This window comes from Vanessa tameamea, chromosome Z, assembly GCF_037043105.1.
Source record: "Vanessa tameamea isolate UH-Manoa-2023 chromosome Z, ilVanTame1 primary haplotype, whole genome shotgun sequence".
Taxonomy (NCBI): Eukaryota; Metazoa; Arthropoda; class Insecta; order Lepidoptera; family Nymphalidae; genus Vanessa; species Vanessa tameamea.
This window is the reverse complement of record NC_087341.1, coordinates 3,579,021-3,591,301: the sequence shown is the minus strand read 5'-3', so window position 1 is coordinate 3,591,301 and position 12,281 is coordinate 3,579,021. Positions and strand designations below refer to the sequence as shown.

At 33.9% G+C, this 12,281-nt stretch overlaps 1 long non-coding RNA gene across 1 annotated transcript; it reads right to left on the bottom strand.

The window, feature by feature from the left end:
- Positions 1-7,734: 7,734 nt before the first annotated feature.
- Positions 7,735-10,410, bottom strand: LOC135194648 (uncharacterized). The gene is made up of 3 exons (XR_010309870.1): positions 10,352-10,410; positions 9,481-9,628; positions 7,735-8,646 (listed from the first exon to the last, which is right to left on the bottom strand). It is a non-coding gene; the product is annotated as an uncharacterized LOC135194648 (long non-coding RNA).
- Positions 10,411-12,281: the final 1,871 nt, after the last annotated feature.

Genomic DNA, 12,281 nt, shown 5'->3' with positions numbered 1-12,281 from the left:
ATTGTATAATCACCTTTGATGATGATGTTGGGCGCCTCATCTTCTACTGTAGCCGGCATCGCGACTCGCTCCAAGCTTCGTAAACGGTTAGATCACCGTAGCGGTTGTTCGTAGAACTATTTCACGAAGGCGGCCTGGAATCTAAAACAATATTTATATTGAGTACCTACCAATATGGAATATAAAAATTACTTAACGAAATAATGAAGTCTTTAATATTTTCCATGAAGCGCGATTTTTCCTACTTAATTAAACTATTTACCTAAACAGCGAAACAAATTTTTAAGAATGGATAGAGGATAAGATATCTATTGAGATACCGTGCCCTTTGCATTTCAATAATGTATATATTTCCGAACCTATGGTAGATTTTTGATTTTGACTCTGATTCATAGACCATTCTAAACACCTCTAACAAGGGCGTCTAACATCAGAAAAGTTGTTTTTCTAAATTAAGTTTAGTCAACTCAATATGAATTGCAATTACAAAGTGCATCCGCGAGTTATGAGAAATCGATACATCAGCGCATGCCTAGAAGCTAACCATACTACCCAATCGATAGAGGTTAAATATCCGGACCGAAATGCAACAAATGAGAAAAGATTAAGAAGGTCAATGTTGTCTTTATATAAAAACAGATGAAAATAGTTTGTGGTCAAACCTTCGTGTATTTTTTAAGTCAAATTCTTTTTTATAAAATGAAAATTAGCTCGAACTTTATAATTCGGAAATTATTTTAATTCAATAAATACGATATTTCTTCACAATCCTTGAAGCAATCATCGGAAATTAGGCAGTCAACTAAAACATATCTGTTCTTAACAGTCTGAAAATTTTATGAACCGCACCAATAACACAATATTTTAAATAAAACAAGCTCTTACTGGCTCGACTAAGTTAAAATTGCAAATTCAGAGCGCATTCACCAGATTAAAGATATCAATACATCGACGCATGCCTAGATGCAACTCCGCTGCATAATCTATGGAGCTAAGTTATCCGGGCCGCCAGTTGCGCGCGCATGATGTGCAACAAACGATTGAAGCAGGCTTATTGGTCAGAAATTCACTTCTTTGTCAAAACACTGATCCCATTAATAATCATAGCCAGCAAATTTAAAATAAAAATGTAATTTCTAATTAATTTCCACAATCCTTGGATTTATGTTTTGAACACTGGCACAAGTTTAAAAACTACTCTAAAAGACAATATTAAAAAAAAATGTCATACATCAAAACTATCGCCGTGCCTATTCAGTTAAAGAACATTCGCGAGCTAAGAGAAATCAAGATATCAATGCATGTCTAGGTGCAACTAGACTACACAATCGGCAGAATTAAATTATCCGAGCTATAAAGTAACGCTTTACAAATAACAATAAGAGAAGGATATATAAATTGACTAATATTCATGGTTTTCCTAGATTCCCCAATAAAATTACATTTCACAATAAGTGCAACACAGACTATAATATTGAAAATTATAATTCGGGAGTAATTATTAAAAGACCGTTACTTCTCATTAAATTTCACAATCCTCGGAGCAATCACAATCACACACATCTCTTTTTTTAACAGTCTAAAAAATTTTGAACCACACCTAAAATAAAATATTTTAAATGAAACACGTCTTACCTCAAAGCAAGCACTGACTCGACTAAATTAAATCTAAAAATTTCTGTACAGAGCGCATTCGCGAGTTGGAGGGATCAATACATCAATGCATTACCTGGATGTTCAAGTAGTTCTCATTTTTATAGATGTACATACTGAAAGTATTTTCCTTGATCTAAATAAATCTGGTAAAAGAGAAGTTTGATTTAAACAATGCCTGCAATGTACAAATAGGTTAATAATTATAAAATTAGGCAATAGGAACGCGCGGAACATTATAATGACGTAACTGGAGCTAATAGAAAATCTAATAGAAAATAGGTACTGGTAATAGTCCGGTCATAACAGACGTTCATCCTTGCATAAATACTCAAGAAGCTAAAAAATTACATTAACGTACGGACGCCATATAATGAAATTGTGAAAAGTCCCTATCGACACGTGTTTGTAAAACTTTTGTGCAAGGCTTAAATTAAACATAAAGGTACACTGATTGAGACTTTGATATTCATTCGTATAAATTAATAAAATAATCGTTTCATCAAAACAATGGCGGGTCTTCTCAATATTCTAAAAATGTCATGCCGTGAGCGTATCATTCACTCATTTGTGTTTTGACTCTGATTGCTAATTTCTTTTTGTGGTATTTTATAACATCTTAATAAATACACTAGTACACAGAATACTTTTTTAATTTAATAGATCTTATAATCCTGAAGTTAAAATAAAACCCAATTAACAAAAAATAATATTAAAGTAGTTGCTTTATAATATACCCAGATGGGATAGGCAAAGGTATATAACACTCTCTCCAGATATTTCGCGAGTCACGAAATATCTAAAATTGTTACTAAGATATTTTGGTCCCATAGTATTGAAGCTAACTTCTTAGTAACACATATGTAAGAACTTAGTCCTAACAAAGATATAAAACGATGTTTATTAGGTTTTCTTATATCATTTTATAAGAATTATAAATAATGATTTACTCAATACGCAGTTTAAAATATGTATCCGAGAATCAATTTTCCCGCCATGACGAGTATCTGTCAATGTTTATGTTACCAGATTAAAAATATAATATTATAATGGTTAATAGACAAAGTGATATATACTCACTTGTAGTATACAGATAATAACGATTTATATAATATTTAATATAAAGTATTACATTTTTATTAAATCGTACACATAGTATGGGTATCGTACAAATGAAATTCGTCAATATCACTATAATTTCAGAAAATAACATTTTTATATTATATTCACTATAATAGTTGGATCCGGCCAAACGATAATAATAAGCTTCAAATACACTTATTTTCTTACCTGAGTTATATACACACTAGTGGGTCTCCCGCGAAATTTCGCGTTTATTCAAAAGATTTCTTACGAATTTCGAAACTTATGACAGGTTTTATTTTGATTTCATTTTATAATAAACTGCAAGTCACTTATCTACATTTGGCGCCAAAATGAGGAATCCTCTTTTAAATAAATGTTTTAATATCTAATAGTATACATTAGTTCAGTTATAACCTTAATTTGTTGAAAACAATTTACTTTAATTTGTTTTCTTATACAGCCGTACTATATTACTCCAACCGGCCAGTAACTTTTTTCCGCTCTCTAAAATTAATTCTTTGTTAAATCGTAGCAATTTAATAAATTGCAATCAAGAATCCTCTTTAATTATCTGCACATCTACGGCAGGAGCTCTTTGAAATTAAACCTTAACCATTTTTTATGTGCTGCTATCTTCCCATAATCACTGGGACAAAAATCGAATTAAGATATTAATATTAATTTAGTAACTTGCAGTCAAGAATCTTTTTTATTTTTCTGCCCATCTACGGCTGGAGCTCTTCAAAATGAGACTATAACCCATTTCTTATATGCAGCTATCGTCCCACAGTCTATTAATATATAAGATAAGATAAGAAATAAAACAACAGTTACTTCCTCTCTTTAATCGATAAGTTATATTACTTTTAAAGATAAAATGCTTTCACTCAAGTCTTTGAATTTAACGAGAAATCTTCGAATTTCTGTATGAAATTCTGTTTTGTTAGTTGGTTTGGTTATTTTCAAAGTCATGAGTGAAACCTTGGTGCTTATTCACTAAGTCGGTTATAGACACTCAGATGTTAAATAGGAAAACTCGTTATACTAGATCTTATGATACGGAAATATAAAAGAAAATTAAATCTAAAGTAAAATAATTCAGGAAAACATTTTTATCTCAAAGGAAATTTATAAAAATCTTGACTTAAAATTATTAGAATAATACAAGTATACAAAGCAAGTTGACCGTGTCCAAAAGTTGTTTAAATTAATAAAATGGTGGAAACATTCCATGGTCAGGTCCAGAGTAAGGTGTTAGAGAGCTGTAGTTTCTAGATAGAAGAAGAAAGTACAGAATATCGATCATCGATATATGGAGATACATATGCGTATAATTAAATTATCCTAAGTCTCCACGCTGTGTTGTGTCGGGGGAATATGTCCGACCTGTAAACTAGTTAAACCAATTTTGTAATTTGATACATTCATTTAAATTCCTTTTTCCGGATATTAAATCCTACTTTCGGCTCGGGACGTATATAATTTAGCCTTCGTATTTCCCCTCATCGTTCGAAAAAATCCAACGTATTAAAAGCTCGTGACATAACAATCCGAAAGAGCTCGCATCGGCTCGAATAGGTACTCAGATGACATGTAGACGTATACGGTTCAGGTCGACATTTAATATGAACTGCGAGCGCTCACAACAATGCAATCTTGTATAGGTCTACGCGCCACCCGCTATACAGTCTGTCGACACATTAATGCTGGCGAGTCCGTCGGGACAAGAGATAACAAATTGCAACTAACGCGAACGACAAACAGCATTGACCCTAAAACATCCTTCTTCTAACATCCAGCGACACCATCTCCTTTCGCGGACACAACACTAGCGTGGGCTGCCCACCATTATGCTATGAGATTATATATTCATATTTATTATAATGTTTCAAAGTAGATATCTAAAGACTAATCGTTCTGTTACTTTGCTCACATTTCCCGATCCTTATTGTGTATGTGAATAAGAATATTACGTTCCTAGATTACTGTCGGTACGTAAGAGTATAACATCAGTACCAGCGGAACGTATTATTGATATTCTTACAAATTGACGTAACTTAAGTAGACAACATATCATAAACATTTCAATCAAATAACATAATTCGTAACGTAACATATGTAACCAATGAATTGCATTTTTTATTTTTTAAACCGAAACAAGCGATTAAACTTAGTGCGGGTGAGTTTTAAAAAGGATCAATCATCAATGTTGAAAATATTCTATCGGATCGAACTTCAAATACAACTTAGGAACTTTATGTCAAGTTTCAATTGCTCGGACTGCTCAATAGTAAATACCAATACGTCTTTCTCGTCAAATCTTTGCTCAAAACTGCTACTTATAAACATCCATCCTCCGCAACAGCTACATGAAACTAGACATCTTGCCGTTGAAATAAAATCATTCCACTTCATCAGCCCTTTCGATTCATTCTTAATATGTATTGAAACTGTTATTGACGATTTCGTACAGCATTAATATTTTACTAAAGTATATATACTAATAAAAAATGATCTGAAGTTATTTATAATCGTCTGTTCTTCCAGTTAGATGACGCCTGCGAACTGATAGTATTAAGTCAGACCCTTATATAACTTCAAACCGCATCATAAAGTAATTAACTGATGATCACACGTACACGAACTCATCATTAAATTATCATAGAAAATGTAACTAACACTTGAACAAATGGTCGCTAATCGTAAGATAACCCAACGAGAACCAATATTAATATTAAAATTAAAATTGACCAACATGTGCGCTGTTACTCAATGGATCGCCGCAGTTAAACCTTGAGGCACTCATTATAACTGACAGTTGGGTAAGTCTCCGGGCCCTCTGGATGGTGAATCGTGACCGACTGATGACATTTTCATAGACTACACTAGAATAAACTAAGGCACGTACCCTAAACCACGCAACGTAATGAACTCTAAGTACTCCGGAGAACTACGAACCTGTCAACGGATCATCTGCGAGATGTTAAACATAGACTTTATCCACACATTGAGTAAAAAGCGATTATGCCGGTGGAAATGAAAAATACCATAAAGTCAAGTCCGGGGTATGTGTCACGGCCGGTGTCGGTCGGCTATCGACTAGTGCATGGAACTCGCATAGCATATCACAATATTCGCCATATCGCTTACTTGTAACGGTGTGCATTGTCTGTGTACAAACATCAATACGGATGCTATCTACTCATACATCGTTAAATAATAAATCTAATCTATCGCTTCTCTCTTAAAAATAACGTCGTCATCTATCTTTGCTAAACGCTACTAAACTGTCTGTACACATACAAAGCGCTCTAAAATAATATTTCCTCTTTAAGGCACATACTTTTTGACGTTGCTAAATTACTGCGTAAACACGACGCCGCCACTGCTTAAAAATGAAGTTAGATCAGATAAAAAGACTGTCGTTAATTTATTGAGCGGTGAGGTAAGAATAAGTTGAAAACAACTGTAATGCCGTCAAAGGAAAAGCGCCGCGCCTGCGTCGTGCTTAGATCTAAAACTACGAAAAACTTCATAAAATTGTATAATATTGCTTGTTTACAGAATACTTCGCGGATTTTTAAAAATACTCTCGTTGTGTATCACTCCAGATGTCACGAGTGGAGTGTTAATCTATATTAAAATAATTATCTATATTTATAAAGCGCGTCCAGTTTCTGAGATCGCCTCCAAATAGCCGTGAAAAGGTGTATTGGCCGGGTGGCCGAGGAGATCCTGAAACCTAACCGTGAGCACCATGAGGTAGTTTCTAGGTTGCTGTTATGCTAATATATTGCGAATGACCAAAGTAATCCGAACAAAATACACACAACAGTTATTGCTTTTATAGAGGTCTATGAGTTTCGCTTTGTTCATACGATCCGAACTGAGGGCATACAACGGTCCGACGCAGCCGTCCGCGCTTCGATCAACAAACATTATTGGCAGCGTCGAGTCATTGTATGAATCCCTCTCTGTACCCGTCCTACCGCATATTTTTGTATTATTATGTATAAAAAACACGATTTGCCCATGACCGTTTGACCATTGCGACTGCCATGAATCATGAACAAACATCTCAAAAATACGACACATATATATCAGTAAATAATCGTGTATAAATGTATATCTGGCGAAAATTATGATACTCTGTCCAATTATGATGAATGTTTCACTATCCCCAGTTTCGGGAATCAGCTACTTCTCGACAATAAATTTGTCGTAATGATTGCTAAGCGAGTTTTCCTTGAAGTCAGAAATATTAAATTGTAAATAAGGCAAAATTCCTTTGGTGAGTATCTTCGCATTTTATGTTTTCTTAATTAACGGGAGCAAGCACTTGTTTTTAATCGTCAAGTCCGGGAAGACAAGCGCCATGCTATTTACTCCAACTCGATTGGCCAAAGTAAATAACACAGTCTCGTCAGTCGTCTCAATCGGTAAATTTAACGTCACATTTGGCGTCAATAAAACAGTTTCCGAACATCCAAGCTGTTAATATAAGGGCTTGACCGCGATAGTGTAAGAATAATAAAGTTGATCCGACAGACATTCTCAACTGTAGCTAACTTGCGCCGTCTCAAAATCGCGATCCAAAACGCCATCACAAAATCTAGTCCATTCAAGAGTATATATGCCATTCTCTGAAAATGTATTTCCAAAATCCTTCCCTAAGCCATTTCCTCTGAAATGTGGCGAATAGCATTAACACAGATCGAAAGAATCGGAGAAAGTATGCTTATCTCTTTATTGTGTTGAATTTTCCCATAAATGTCCAATTGTTGCAATTCTTTAGGTCCGATCTGAATGTGGTGTAAAGTGACTCTCAACCGTTTCTTTCGACTGTGAAAACGTAAGCATCTATATTCTATACTAATAATATAATTGATTAATTAAAACCTTCACCTGTGTGACCGTTCCCATAATATCAAGATAAATTCCTTCAAATTCACACAGGGGAAAGTATATATACTTTATAAAGTATATATAGTTTCATAAATGCGCATCTATGTCGATCGAAGTTGAAATTTTAATGCTCTATTGAAATTTTGCTAATGTCGTCATGGTATTTTTCTATCATTTTGTCTATTGTTACAATTTTATCATTACATTATTATTGTATGAGAAGTTATTAACAAAAGTATAAAACGTTCAGAAATCTTGGAGTCAATTAGTGATATATTACCTTCTGTCTCCCGTCTATGTCTACTTTTCATTTTAAAAATAATCAATCTGTTACCGTTCGCATGAAACCTGCCTATTACCTCCTTATCTCGAACTATACTCTAAATCCCTGAGCCATCATTTACCACCAGTCGGGGAACTAGTGATAACATCCGAATTTTTCAAATTTGCCATCCAGACTATCCACTCTGCGTCTAAGGTATTTGCGTACAGATGTTAGAGCATCCAACTTTTTCCCAATAAGGCAAAACTTTTCGTGATCGTGAACTTTACAGCAAGCCCAAACAGAAGATGTATATTCCTCGTAAACAAATACTACCGCGCCTGAGTGCTCCGTGAAGCACTTTGGTGTACGATAGTCTCCGTCCCTTGTACCAAATACACGTGGCGAAAATTATTATATTCGTTATGCATAAGTGCGCATTTATATCAGTGATATTATCTATGAAGATTATATAATAATGTCGAATATTAAATAAACACACATTAATGTATTAGAAGCTGTCGTCGGTAAAGTCGCCCTGGTCAGATGATGCCGTTATGTACGCCGTTGTCGTGAACCCCACACGATGCGGAGCTTGCCTCTTCAGAGCCTCATGACGTCAGTTTGTCAGGGGAGGTTCAGCAAAAGCCCGAGGTGCTGACGGGTTTCAAGCCATGCCTTTACCAGTTGAGCCGAGTCAGTGACGCTCGGAGGACAAATGTTCGCGCAGTGCGCCGTGCCTAAAATGTTTTAATTGAGATTAAATGCAGGGTTATTGGTAATTCGACGTATTCCCGTTAGGGGGTGATAGGGGTGATTATTTGCGATAATTTTAACCCCCATATGCATCATGCAAAAGTGAACCATTGTTGAGTTATCTCGTTTTTTAGATTTTTTCAAAATAAGTCCAAAATGCAACTTCAAAAATTTATTTAAAAAAAAGTATCAATTAAAATCTATTTTTTTCTTCTGATTTATAAAAACGATTAAGCACTGGATATTTTTCAATATTTAAACAATAATTATCGGTCCAAATTTAAAAATGCGAGACGAAAAACGATATTATTTCAATATATTTTTTATTTTTTTCCCTCAAATATGCCTGAAAAACAAAAAAAATCGTTATAAAAATTGTTCTGCAGATTATTTTAAAAACATAATCGTTTACTTAGCTTTCCGAAAATGTATAAAAATTAGGAATTAAAATTTAGATTCATAAACAGTATATATGTGTAGCAATGGAATATTTTTAATTAAAATGTAATACCTCAATTATTTGGTCATTATTATTGTAGTGCTATAGAAAGTAAGAGTTTGTAAATGTCCTGTAGCTGAGTAAAGGTAATTCCTCTACTGAAGGATAGCTTAAAGAGAAGACTGGGATGTTATTTACCACACTTGTCACTCTCACTTAGTGCTTGGGTTGAGCTTCCCGCACCTCACGCTTTTCCCTTGCGGAAAATAGTGGGACGCGTCATCGTGGTTTGGACTATCTTTAGAATATGCTTTATGAACAACTTATTTTTTCAGTTATTAATGTATTAACAATTAGATAATCTGAATTGTGTAATCACCTTTAATGGAGATGCCAGGCTCATCCTCTTCTACTGCAGACGTCATTGCGAGGCCTTGCCACTGATTCTTGGGTATGCGCAACTCGCTTCAAGCCTGTCCAGGTGAGACCACGCTGGCGATAGTTCTTTTACGAAGGCAGCTTTGAATCTTAAATAATATTTAAATCGAGTAAGTTCAACTGAGTGCATAACTAACTACAGACTAATAAGGAAACACTAAAAGTTAAAGTTAAATAAAAACGAGTAATCTTTGTTCTTTGTCTTATTCGTGTCTATCCACTGATAAAGTATAGGTACCGTAGCTAATCATAAATAATGATATAATAATAAAATTAATAAACCTTGCATTATAATAAAGGTTGCATTTGCTAAATCGATGATGTTTAAATTGTTTTTTTTTTTTGTTAATAAATATTATAATCAACAGACACGCGGAATTTGGGTACTCAAGAAAGTTATTTCAATTTTGGAAACCGGAATAAATTCACGTAAACAAAAACACTATTTACGATTAAGTAAAAATTACAGTCGCAGTGCGCAGACCCGAGTTGAGAAAAATCAATACATCGACCAAATTGCAGGGCGCATTCGCGACTTTCATAGGAGAAATTTGTAAAAGCTCGCCTAGATGCAACTCAAATACACAATCTATAGAGCTAAATTATCTGGGCTATAAAGTTGCGCGCGCATAAAATCAACGAATGGAAGAAGGTTATAAATATCTAAATAATTTGTGTTTAACTTGCGCTATCTTTGGACTCAGATTTTTTGCACTTAGGTACATTTATACAAGCTTATATTTTTGAACACTGGGATAAATGTAGGAAACAATTTAAAAAAAACAAAATATATTAAATAAAACACGTCTTACCTCAAAGCTATCACTGACTCGACTAAGTTGAAATTGTTATCAAAGTGCTCATCCGCGAGTTAAGAGAAATCAATTGATCGACGCATGCCTAGAGCTTGCCATGTATTGGTCATATGTCATGTTGTCAGAAACAAAGTATTTATGAGTCTTTATTATTATAAATATAGCAAAAACTGCACGTCATACTAATATAACAAATATCTCTTTTTATTTTAATTTGGGTTTTAACAATTTCAGGTAATTTTTCAAAATAATTTCAGTAGATTGTTTTATTCTTATCAATAATTGATGTATTGCAGGACACTAAAACGGAAGTCAATATATATCCTTTGTTTATTAAACATTGTTGACCACAAATAAAATCCAATGAAACCAATTATAATGTTTGAAGCATGGAAGAATGTATATATTTTTAAATTTATATATTCGAAAATATTTGATGCTCTCATATATTCTCGAAAATGAAATAGAATATAAATATGTAATTTATTTATCGAATTTAGCTTTGAGTTTTAATTTGAATTTTCTTCGATTCAATGGGTTTTTTGACACTTTCCCAAGTCTTCCAAATCTATTCCAGTAACCTTACCCGTAGATCAAACTCCAAATCACGATCCCGAAGAAGACACAGAGACATACGAGGACCTGTGAATCGATGGGTGACGTGTGTGAGTAACCGAGTGTCACATATTCTTACAATCATTAATTTTGAGCAGTGGGGACACGTGTCAACTAATGTCAATCCTGCTGACTGCGCATCACGAGGATTGAAGCCAATGACACTGAACAACTACGATCTGTGGTGATAGGAAATGAGATAGGAACTTGGGTACATAAAATGAACGAATGTCCACAGATTTATTCGTGGTATGAAGAACAGATTACTCATTATCACCTTGCCAGAATGGGAAAGGGGTAGCTAAACGACGACACCAAAGTCAGCACTGACAGGATAAAATAAAGTCTTCGTTACTTTCTGTGGAAAAATACAGAGATTTCCTTTCGAAAATGATTCTCGGAAGATGTTAGCATCACACTGATTGTGTGATGTTATTATGTGATGTCTTGATATGTATTTTTAGCGACATTAGATATTATAGTTTAGGTTTGAATAATCCCAAAATTAAACATTTTATATCCATTGATAATAAGTAAAACAACAGTTAATTCCTCTATTACTTTATTCCATAAGATAAATTAGTTTGAAATTAAAAATGCTTTCACTCAAGACTTTGAATTTAACGAGAAATCTTCGATTTTCTGTATGAAATTCTGTTTTGTTAGTTGGTTTGGTTATTTTCAAAGTCATGAGTGAAACCTTGGTGCTTATTCACTAAGTCGGTTATAGACACTCAGATGTTAAATAGAAAAATCGTAATACATATTAGATCTTATGATACGGAAATATAAAATAAAATTAAATCTGAAGTACACATTAAATGATTCAGGAAAACATTTTTATTTCAAAGGAAATTTATAAAAAACTTCACTTAAAATTGTTAAGATTTATAATTGATACAAGTATACAAAGCATGGCCATGTTCAAAAGTTGTTTAAATTAATAAAATGGTGGAAACATTCCATGGTCAGGTCCAGAGTAAGGTGTTAGAGAGCTGTAGTTTCTAGATAGAAGAAGAAAGTACAGAATATCGATCATCGATATATGGAGATACATATGCGTATAATTAAATTATCCTAAGTCTCCACGCTGTGTTGTGTCGGGGGAATATGTCCGACCTGTAAACTAGTTAAACCAATTTTGTAATTTGATACATTCATTTAAATTCCTTTTTCCGGATATTAAATCCTACTTTCGGCTCGGGACGTATATAATTTAGCCTTCGTATTTCCCCTCATCGTTCGAAAAAATCCAACGTATTAAAAGCTCGTGACATAACAATCCGAAAGAGCTCGCATCGGCTCGAATAGG